This window comes from Pseudophryne corroboree, chromosome 4 (assembly GCF_028390025.1).
Source record: "Pseudophryne corroboree isolate aPseCor3 chromosome 4, aPseCor3.hap2, whole genome shotgun sequence".
NCBI classification, from domain to species: domain Eukaryota; kingdom Metazoa; phylum Chordata; class Amphibia; order Anura; family Myobatrachidae; genus Pseudophryne; species Pseudophryne corroboree.
Genome location: NC_086447.1, coordinates 540,289,789 through 540,302,136, shown reverse-complemented (window position 1 = coordinate 540,302,136; position 12,348 = coordinate 540,289,789). Strand labels below are relative to the sequence as shown.

The 12,348-nt window shown below is 44.4% G+C and overlaps 1 protein-coding gene across 8 annotated transcripts in view; it reads left to right on the top strand.

Moving 5' to 3' along the window:
* The window catches only part of LAMA2 (laminin subunit alpha 2), a 1,276,598-nt gene that overhangs the window by 756,760 nt on the left and 507,490 nt on the right, over nt 1-12,348 (top strand). The gene's annotated exons all lie outside the window — the stretch shown is intronic.

Here is a 12,348-nt window from a genome sequence, read left to right as displayed (position 1 = left end):
CTACAACAGTACTAACAAATTGCTTGACCACTGACTTCTAATCTGCAGCTTCTTTACTATTTTGTCACACTTAGTTACACTTACATTTTAACGTAGTATACAAAGTATATGCAGATCTAGGGGGTCATTCAGACTGGATCGCATGCTAGCTTTTTTTGCAGCGGTGCAATCGGGTCTTAACTGCGCATGCATATGCTCCGCAATGCGCAGGCACGTTGTCCGCCGGCGACGGGGATCGCCAGACAGTGACGGATTTAACGAAGAAACCGATCGCACCGGCGTTCGCAAGAAGATTGACAGGAAGAGGCCGTTTGTGGGTGTCAACTGACCATTTCTAGGGAGTGTCTGGAAACCGCAGGCGTGCCCAGCCGTTTCGAGGGAGGATTCCTGATGTCAGCTCCGGGCTGGATCATCGCAGTGGAAGAGTAAGTCCTGAGCGGTGCAGAGACTGCACACACTTTTGTATGTGCAGCTCTCTGCACAAGTGATCGCTCCCCTGCACAGCGAATTCCCCCTCCCCCCTGTAGGCGGCAACTACCTGATCGCAGCACTGCAGAAAAAACGCCTACGTGCGATCAGGTCTGAATCACCCTCCTAGATAGATCAATCAATACATAAAAATAGACTAAATTAAAAACTATGAAATTGTTTTATTTGAGAAAAGACTTGCCTACCAATAGACATGGGTAATTTGCCAATTTGGAAATTTCACAGATTTGCCATTTGCACAGTAATTCAAGTATCAATTTCTATTTGCACATAAATTGTAAAATAATGTAAACTGTGCAATCAGGGCAGTCACAGTACATGAAGTGTTAAGACATCAGTCAGCAAGCAACACCAATTAGCAGGCGTAGTCATATAAGAAGAGACTTACATCCCTTCCTAGATAAAGGGGAAATGTTTCTAGGCGATTACTGTATTAGTAGCTCAAACATCTGAACTGCCGTTGCTACAAAACTGCCAAACCAATGAATGTGACCTTGCTTACTATCCTTCAAATATGCCCCTCCTCCCTGCCACTGAATTTTCTACCAGACAGAGGCATAGTGGGAAATGCAGTTATTAGACTGGAGTGCAGTGCAGGCCTTTGTGAGATCACTGCCCTGTGCCACACTCCCAGTTTACTAATAACACAAAGGAGCGTTAGCCAACAACACCATACTTAAGAAGCAACCAGAATACACTGATTTTTATTTAATCATTAGCCAATGAGGATAAGTGGGCTTAATTTTAAATCATACGATCAGTTGCATAGGGTGGCCAGCGCTCCGTGCACGGATGATGGGAATAGCCGCTGCACTCTCTGACCTATGTTTTTCTTTACTTTTTTATATACTGTATATAGGAACATAGAATTTGATGGCATATCTAGTCCTTTTTGTTTTATCCTTTTGGTACTTCAACCCTATTTGATCCTTAGTTCTTTGTAACAATATTTTTAAACCTATCCCATGCATGTTTAAATTGCTCTACTGTCTTAACCTCTACCACCTCTGATGGGAAGCTGTTCCACTTACACACTATCCATTCCGCAAAGTAATTTTTCCTCAAATTTCCTGTGAACCTACCTCCCTCCAGTTTCAGTGAATGTCCTCATGTACTAATACCTCTTGCTCTGGAGAATGTTTCCTTTTAGTATCTTGTTAAAACCCTTAAAATATTTAAAAGTTTCGATCATGTCCTCTTTCCCTTCTCTCCTCCAAACTATATATTTTAAGATCTTTTAGTCTTTCCTGATAAGTTTTGTGATGTACAGTAGGCCATGCACCATTTTAGTTGCCATTCTTTGTACGGTCTCTAATGTCTTTATATCCTTCTGGCTAAATGACCTCCAGAACTGAACACAGTTTTCTAGATGAGGCCGTACCAATGACCTATACAGTGGCATTATTTATTACTACTTTCTTAATGCTTCTGATTCCTCTTCCTATGCAACCAAAAATCTGATTTGCCTACCTTTCTCATTGCTGTGCTGCATTGCTTAACTGCCTTCAAGTCATCTGAAATTTTGACTCCTAAATCTATTTCCTGCTTTGTAGTTTTCATTATAATACCAGTGATACTATATTTATCCTTTGGATTTTTGAGACCCAATTGCATGATATTGCATTTTTTTACATTACATTGCAGTTGCCACATTTGTGACCATACCTCTTGACTACCTAGGGACCCTATTCAGCATGATTTGCAATTTTGATAAATTAGCAAAACTGCAACTGCTTGCGATCACATGCTGGGGGCCGCCCAGCACAGGGCAAGACCTCCCAGAATGTTAATGTCTGGCAGCGATGCAATCGCAATTCAAATATGATTGCATCACTGTTTAAGGGAAGCCGCCCTGCCTCTGCAGCCTGGCTGCAAAGACAGTTAAGGCCACAGCCATGTTTTCCATCGCAGCCCCGAACCCACCCCCATTTCCTACGCCAAGCCCCCACATTGCCACCCCTGACCGCCCTGCAAAAGCCTCTGCCTGTCAATCACTGTTATGCATTCGCATCACTGAGATGCAAATGCATCGCTAGAGGTGCACTCACGCAGAAAGAGGTCTGCGTGTGTGCACTACCCTGAAAAATGGGCAAATGTGAATGCATCTCAGATGTGATCGGTACTGAATCAGGGCCAAGATCCTCAATCATTTGTTTTACCCCTACTACAATGTACCCACAAAAGATATTTAAAAGCACTGATCAAAGTACAGATCCCTGGGTTACACCACTGGTAACCTTTCCCTCCTGTGAATACACTCCATTTACCACAACTCTCTATTTCCTATCCTGTAACTAAGTTCTTATCAATTCAACCATCTTAGAATACATTTAGCAGTCTGCGATGTGGAACCGTGTCAAAAGAGTTACTAAAGCCTAGATTAGTTGCATTTACACACCCTCCTTGATCTATTTCTTTAGTCACCCATTTAAAAAGTCAATATGTTTTGTTTTGCAAGAACTTCCCCCAGTAAATACATTCTGTTTGTTATTATGTAAAGTGCTGGATTTGAGATATTACACAACTCTTTAATTTAACAGTGTTTCCATTATTTTCCCCACTACTGATGTAAGGTCCATCGCAGGCCCGGCGCTAGCCGCTCAGCAAAGGGATGCAGTGCAGGTAGGTGCCAGACTGGATAGGCGCTCTCCCTGCTCTGCATCCCTGTGATGAGCTGCTGCCGGCTGCTGTCACACTCTATAAAATACAGAGGCGCTGGCAGCACAAAGCCTCCTCTCCCCCTCCCCTATGTGACAGTTCAGTGGCCAGGTGGATCCAAAGGGGGCGGATCTATATGGGAATAAGGGGCGGAGATAGACAGGGCCAGGCAGCAGCAGGAGAATGAGCTGCTTCAACTCCGGCCAGCCAGACTTCCTTAGGTAAGTGTCTGGAAAGAGTGAGTGTGTGTATGTGTATACAGTATCTGTGTATACTGTATATATGTGTGATTGTGTACGTATGTGTGTAATGTATGTACAGTATGTATGTGTGTGCGTATGTATATATATGTGTATGTGGTGTGCGTATCAGTGTGTGTGTGTATGTGTGATTGAGGCATAATGTGTGTAAGCGGCACTGGTACAGAGGGAGTTACATGTGTAAGCAGCACTGGTACAGGGGGCGTTACTTGTGTAAGCGGCAAGGGTACAGGGGGCGTTATGTGTTTAATTGTCAATGCTACAGGGGGTGTTACGTGTGTAAGCAGCACTGGTACAGGGGGCATTACGTGTGTAAGCGGCACTGGTATATGGGGTTTTACGTGTGTAAGCGGCACTGGTACAGGGGGCATTACGCGTTTAACCGTCACTGCTACAGGGGGCGTTACATGTGTAAGCATTACTGCTACTGGGGGCGTTACGTGTGTAAGCGTTACTGCTATAGGGGGCGTTACATGTGTAAGCGGCACTGGTACAGGGGGCATTATGTGTGTAAGCGGCACTGGTACAGGGGGTGTTATGTGTGTAAGCAGCACTGGTACAGGGGGCGTTATGTGTGTAAGCGGCACTGGTACAGGGGGCGTTACGTGTGTAAGCATCAGTGGTACAGGGGATGTTACATGTTTAATTGTCACTGCTACAGGGGGCATTACGTGTGTAAGGATCACTTGTACAGGGGGCGTTACTTGTTTAATCGTCACTGCTACAGAGTGCATTATGTGTGTAAACGGCACTGGTACAGGGGATGTTACATGTGTAAGCGCCACTGGTACAGGGGGCGTTACGTGTTTAATCGTCACTGCTACAGGAGATGTTACGTGTTTAATCGTCACTGCTACAGGGGGCGTTCCATGTGTAAGCGGCACTGGTACAGGGGGTGTTATATGTGTAAGGGGCACTGGTACAGGGGGCGTTACATGTGTAAACTGGTACAGGGGGCATTACGTGTTTAATCGTCACTGGTACAGGGGGTGTTACATGTGTAAGCGGCACTGGTACAGGGGGCGTTACATGTGTAAGCGGCACTGGTACAGGGGGCGTTATGTGTTTAATCGTCACTGCTACAGGGGGCGTACCGTGTGTAAGCGTTACTGCTACAGGGGGCGTTATGTGTGTAAGCGGCACTGGTACAGGGGGTGTTATGTGTGTAAACGGCACTGCTACAGGGGGTGTTCCATGTGTAAGTGGCACTGGTACAGGGGGTGTTACATGTGTAAGGGGCACTGGTACAGGGGGCGTTACATGTGTAAACTGGTACAGGGGGCATTACGTGTTTAATCGTCACTGGTACAGGGGGTGTTACATGTGTAAGCGGCACTGGTACAGGGGGCGTTACATGTGTAAGCAGCACTGGTACAGGGGGCGTTATGTGTTTAATCGTCACTGCTACAGGGGGCGTACCGTGTGTAAGCGTTACTGCTACAGGGGGCGTTATGTGTGTAAGCGGCACTGGTACAGGGGGTGTTATGTGTGTAAGCGGCACTGCTACAGGGGGTGTTACATGTGTAAGCAGCACTGGTACAGGAGGCGTTACATGTGTAAACAGCACTGGTACAGGGGGTGTTACGTGTGTAAGCATCAGTGGTACAGTGGTGTTACATGTTTAAATTGTCTCTGCTACAGGGGGCATTATGTGTGTAAGCGCACTGGTACAGGAGGCATTAAGCATCACTTGTACAGGGGGCGTTACATGTTTAATCGTCACTGCTACAGGGGTCGTTACATGTGTAAGCGCCACTAGTACAGGGGTTGTTACATGTGTAAGTGCCACTGATACAGGGGGCATTACATGTGTAAGCGGCACTGATACAGGGGGCATTACGTGTATAATCGTCACTGCTACAGGGGATGTTACGTGTTTAATCGTCACCGCTACATGGGGCGTTACGTGTGTAAGTGGCACTGGTACAGGGGGCGTTACATGTGTAAGGGGCACTGGTACACGGGGCATTACATGTGTAAGCGGCACTGGTACAGGGGGCGTTATGTGTTTAATTGTCACTGGTACAGGGGGCATTACGTGTGTAAGCAGCACTGGTACACGGGGTGTTACGTGTTTAATCGTCACTGCTACAGGAAACGTTACGTGTGTAAGCGGCATTGATACAGGGGGTGTTATGTGTTTAATCGTCACTGGTACAGGGGGCGTTACATGTGTAAGCCCGACTGGTACAGGGGGCATTACGTGTCTAAGCGGCACTGATACAGGGGGCATTATGTGTTTAATCGACACTGCTACAGGGAGCATTGCATGTTTAATTGTCACTGCTACAGGGGGCATTACATGTATAAGCGGCAGTGGTACAGGAAACGTTACGTGTGTAAGCGGCATTGATACAGGGGGTGTTACGTGTTTAATCGTCACTGGTACAGGGGGCGTTACATGTGTAAGCGGCACTGGTACAGGGGGCATTACGTGTCTAAGCGGCACTGATACAGGGGGCATTATGTGTTTAATCGACACTGCTACAGGGAGCATTGCATGTTTAATTGTCACTGCTACAGAGGGCATTACATGTATAAGCGGCAGTGGTACAGGGGGCGTTACGTGTTTAATCAGCACAGCTACAGGGGGTGTTACATGTGTAAGCGGCACTGGTACAGGGGGTATTAGGTGTCTAAACAGCACTGGTACAGGGGGCGTTATGTGTAAGCATCACTGGTACAGGGGTCATTACGTGTCTAAGCGGCACTGGTACAGGAGGCATTACGTGTAAGTGTCACTGCTACAGGGGGCGTTACGTGTGTAAGTGTCACTGCTACAGGGGTCGTTACATGTGTAAGCGCCACTAGTACAGGGGGTGTTACATGTGTAAGCGGTACTGGTACAAGGGGCATTACGTGATTAATCGTCACTGCTACAGGGGATGTTACGTGTTTAATCGTCACCGCTACAGGGGGCGTTATGTGTGTAAGTGGCACTGGTACAAGGGGCATTATGTGTTTAATCGCCACTGCTACAGGGAGCATTGCATGTTTAATCGTCACTGCTACAGGGGGCGTTATGTGTGTAAGAGGCAGTGGTACAGGGGGCATTACGTTTCAAAATGGCACTGGTAGAGGGGGCGTTATGTGTAAGCATCACTGGTACAGGTGGCGTTACGTGTCTAAACGGAACTGGTACAGGAGGCATTACGTGTAAGCATCACTGCTACAGGGGGCATTACATGTGTAAGTGTCACTGCTACAGGGGGCGTTACGTGTGTGTCACTGCTACAGGGGGCATTATGTGTGTAAGAGTCACTGCTAAAGGGGGGCTTTACATGTGTAAGCGTCACGATTACTGGGGGCATTATGTTTGTAAGCAGAACTGGTACAGGGGGCGTTACATGTGTAAGTGTCTTTGGTATAGGGGGTGTTACGTGTGTAAGCATCACTGGTACATCGGGTGTTACGTGTGTAAGCATCACTGGTACAGGGGGCGCTCCGTGAGTAAGCGTCACTGGTACAAGGGGCGTTACATGTGTAAGCGTCACTACTACAAGGGGTATTATGTGTGCTGTCCCTTTGTAAAGTATGGGAGGGTGCAAATGTATAGTTTGCAGGGGGGCGCTGAAAACCCTAGCACTGGCCCACATCGGTAGTTACTTGACTCATCCATGCTTCCCTTTTGTGCAGTGGGACTACACTCACTCTTTTCCTGGCCTCTGGAATTACTCCTGTAGCTTGTGACTGGTTGAATAATTTTGTTACTGTTGTTTCCCGCACCCCTTTAAGCTCTTTTAGTATCCTTAGATGTATCCCATCTGGCTCCATTGATTTATCCACTTTTCATCTTTGAGAGTTCTGTTAGGACCTTCTCCTCTGCAAATGTACTTGAATCTACCACAGTTTTATGAATGTCCTTGCAACTGAATGTTGCCCCTTCCCCTCACCCTGTATAGTGAATACTGAGCAAAAATAATTATTTATATGATCTGCTATTTCCTTGTCTCCCTCGACCTTACAAGTTCCTCCAATCTGCCAATAAATTGCTTACACATCTGCCCATCTCTGCAAAGTCAACATTCCTAAAATATAACATCTTTGCTTTTGTGTGGCATGAGTCAGGTCCTATCTTTATACTAAACTGCAGTATACTGCTTAATGATTATTGGATCCTAGGTTCTCACCCACATTTATAGCTGATATTTTGTCGCCATTTGTGAATATTAAGTCTAAATAGCATATTTGTATGTGGGCTCCCTCATCAATTGTTTGAGGGAGGCTCCCCGCAAGGAATTTAGAAAGTCCCAACTTCTAGTGGAACCTACAAAAAAGTCCCCTCCCAGTTTACATCAGGTAAAGTATCCCATGAAAGTCTCCCATGATTATTTCCTGCAATAGGTACTGTACCTGTCCAGTTCCTTCCCTTCACCTGGTGGTCTATAAAACACCCCAGTGTGAATAATGTCTCTCCCCCCCATTTCTATGGTCACCCAAAGGACCTCAGTATTTTCTTCAATATTTGCTATAAAATTAGTTTTTATGCTTTTTATTACATACATTACTACTACTCCTCTAATTTTTCCCATTCTGACCTTTCTAAATAAAGTATAGCCTGTTATAGTTATGTCCCAGTCATGATTTTCATTGCACTATGACTCTGTAATTGCCACACCATAGAGATCATCCCTTGTAACTATTGCAATTATTTCAGGAATATTGGTCGGGATGTAATGACCATAACCATGCCTTGTAAATGTTTGCAGCTTTAAAAAAATGTCCTAGTTTAGATAGCATCCCAAACGTTTGGTGAACTTGGACTTCATTACATCCCACACTTCACATACTAAGCTCCTAGCATTAGCACACACAGCTCTAAGAGTTTTGCTTTGATTATCTTATTCCTAGCCATGGTTAGACAGTACAGAAGAAAATGTCAATGGCGAAGTTGAAATTACCTGGTCTCTGACCAGGCCCGGCGCTACCCGCTCAGCAAAGGGATGCAGTGCAGGTAGGTGCCATGTCACACTGACAGGCAGCCGCAGCAGCGCCGGCAGCATGACTCCTTCTCCTCTCTCCCCTGTGACAGTGAGAGGAGAGGAGTGTCAGTTTGCCGTCTGATGAAAGGGGGTGGAGCTACATGGACCAAGGGGGCGGAGCTACACGGACCAAGGGGGCGGAGCTACACGGACCAGGCTAGCAGACTGTGGTAGATCTGGCCAGCAAGATTGTGGTAAGGGGATGCAAAAAGAGTGTGAGAGAGAAAGTGTGTGTGTGTGTGTGTGTGTGTGTTTGTTTGTTTGTATTTAAAAAGGGGATGCTGTCTGCCATAGTGTGTAAAAAGGGAGACACTGTTTGCCGGAATGTGTAAAAAGTGGGACGCTGTCTGCCGTAATGTGTAAAAAGGGGACTCTGTCCGCCGTAATGTGTAAAAAGGGGCCGCTGGCTGCCGTAATGTGTAAAAAGGGGGACGCTGGCTGCCGTAATGTGTAAAAAGGGCACGCTGACCGCGCCCCTATATTTTTTGCACGCGCCTGCGGCGCGCACTGCCCCTATTTTACATGCAGGGGAGGAGGGCGATGCCCTCTCTTGCACACAGCGGTAAAATGTCTAGTTACGGCACTGTCTGTGTGCAGGGCCGTAACTAGCGCTGCACAGAGTGTTTGTGGGCAGAGAGTTCACATCCATAGGCGTGCACGGATCTCCTGCAGCTCGGGGGCCTAAGAGGCCATGTTAACCCCCCGGCCCTGCATGTAAAGTATGGGAGGGCGTAAATTTATATTTTGCAGGAGGGCGCCGAACACCCTAGCACCGGTCCTGTCTCTGACGTTGTTCAATGTTTGTTCAACTGTTTGACTGTTCTTTAAAAATTCAACTTTGTAATTTCAACACTCAGGGGGAGATGTACTAAGCAGTGAAATCAGCGAAGTGAGCCAATGGAGAAGTTGGCCATAGCAACCAATCAGCATTGATGTAACATTTATAATTATATACTATAAAAGTATACAGAGCAGCTGGGCAACTTCTCCACTGGCTCACTTCTCCACTTTTATCACTGCTTAGTACGTCTCCCCTTAGTACATTTCAACACCAGCCAACTGCTCCCCCCCCCATATTACACCCTCAATACAATACTGATCACAAAAAAAACACAATAATTTACTGTAATTGTCATTACTGCCATTGTCTATCTACATGTAAAAATATGCAGACATTTAGTAGTGATATTAGCTAGTGTATTTATTAAAACACACTAAATGGTGTAAATCACAATAGTCTTTTTTACGACTTATTACCACCATTACCTATCTAGTTGTATGGAAATATCCAGGGCTTGATTCAGAGCTGGATGTACTGCTGATTGTCGGATATAGTGAAGCTTATTTTCTGCTATTAGGCATGCGTATGAATCTCACCGTGCATGAGTCCCTATTGGAGTACAGTATTTCAGGCACATGCAGGAATTTGAAAATGTACTGGACATTCCTGGGCTGTGACAGAGAGGTGTCTTAGCGCATACATAGTCCATTTTATCTGCCAGTGAAAATGTTTGCTTATAGAGATGTTCTACAGTAGGTGGTTATACTCAGATAGAGAATCTGCACCTCCCATATGGCTGGTGTAAGTTTCAATGGTGTTACCAATGGTGGCATTAAAAGGATGCAGCAATCAGTATTACTGTACGTACGGATGCTGACAGTGGGTTTGCACATTAGTTCTTGCATTTTAGGACACACAAGGGAAGGTTTGCCTCTTTGTCCACCATCAGGCCCTACACTATATGTCTAATATTGAATTTTCTTTAAATAATGTAGCATAATTATCTTGTGTTTGTCATTCACACCATAAATATTTATGTATAGACACAAGCACCTCTTTGCAATCTGAACCAAAGTATTTTCTTACAATGATGCAGTAAGTTATGAACAAAGTGTGTTTTCTTTTTATTTTGTCAAGTGCTTGTCATTAGTGCCATTAGCTATATATTGGGGTGTATTCAATTATAGTCGGAACTGCCATCTTGTCGGAAAGACAGCAGTTTCTGACTTTTATAGGTTGAATCGTGATTTGACCTATTCAACGGGGCTTCCGTTTTTTCCAACAGGTCAGCAATACTGACTTGTCGGAAAACACGTGGATCGCCAGATTAGCCGCGGATCCACGTGTTTTGTTGGATTTGTGGCCAAATCCGACAGCTTTTAGTCCCGTTTTTGACAATGTCAATCCGACCTTAAAAAAACCTGTCGGATTTGGCCGCAAATTGAATACTGCATTGTTGGATCCTTTCCGTCGGAAAGGATTCGATACGCATTAAATAGACCCCATAGTAGGTATATAGACTTGCGAAATCTTCCTCTGTACTGCTCCAAATAAACTGACTCGTTTTTATATTGTACTTGTCAGTAACCATTAACTATCTGGGGTAGAAATATACAGTGACTTTTTTATAATATATTAGTTAAAGCTTTACAAGCAGAAAATGCTGACATATTTTGTCACTTCTGAAACATAGTCAATGCTAGTTCAAAGAATTTATACAATTTATACAAACTCTTCAGTCATTTAAAAAGCAAGAAAATGAAATGTGTCAGAAAATTTATTAATATAGTTTCAACAATCTCATGTCAGTGGTACTGAGTGTAATTATCAATTTCATCAAACTGTTACTGACACTCGTCCCTCCGACCCCAATGAAAATGATAAAAAAATTGCCATAGATATGCTTTCCAGACCACGTTCTCCTCTATTGTGCTGCTGGTTTGGAACAAATATATAGTCTATGACAAGTGAAAACTAGATTCCATATGCTGTTAAACTGCAAATAAAATTTATTTGTGGAATTGTTTAATTTTTCTTGAGATAAAGTATGTTGGCTTGAACAGGTACAGTAGGAGGCCATGTATGGTGCACTAATTTGCTAAGGTGTGGTGTAAATTCCTCATTGGCGATGTCATATTATGCAATTTGTACCTATCTGCATTATTTGGTTTTAAAGCTTATGGCAGTGTTGCAGAGACAGAAATGTTTTAAATGCTGTTATCAGACGAGTTACTTAAACATAGAAACAGAGAATTTGACAGCAGATAAGAAACACTTGGCCCATCTGGTCTGCCCATTTTTAATCTTTTGGTAACCTCAACCCTATTTGATCCTAAGTTCTTTGCTGTTTTGTGGAACAATGCAAAGCAGATATATGCCTTTTAGAGAGATAAATTGGATGGAGATAAAGTACCAACCAACCAACTTCTGTCATTTTTGAAACACAGCCTGTAACATGACAGTTAGGAGTTGATTGGCTGGTACTTTATCTCTGTCCACTTTTTCACTCTTCAAGGCTTAGTACATATACCCCATGAGTCTTTGGTGTATGATTCAGTGACTGCTCCAAAGGTGGGGCTACAGTGCAGTAGAAAATTCAAATAGGTGAGCCACAGTACCTGCCCCCCACAAACGCTGCCAAACATAGCCGGCCAGGACTCACTGGCAGTTAGTGTGGCTCCCCTACTTGAATTTTCTACCGCACTGTGGCCCCACATCTGGAACCACCACTGATAAGATTATTAAATTGAGATAACGGCATGGAGAGAGACCATTTTGGGGCGTGGGGGCATTCTTTGTTGTGCACATATTATCATTCTGTAAAAATATATTAATATTGTACCATCTCAGAGATGGCAAAGATCCTGTTATATGCTTCAACACAATCATTGTTGAACCCATCCACCCGAATACACACACACACACACACACACACACACACACACACACACACACACACACACAAAGTACAGTATTTTGTGAATTAAGGATTATGCCCTTGCTAAGTGCACTTTGACCAATATAATATTTTAGTAAAAAAAAGACAGTACTAAAGACGTTCTAAATGTCCACTTAATTTTGTGGTTATTTGAAACCATAAATGAGTCAAATGCACTGTTTGAGGTGAAAAGGCTAAACTTTTTATTCAGTGAAAGGGATCTTTAAACTGGTAGGAGGG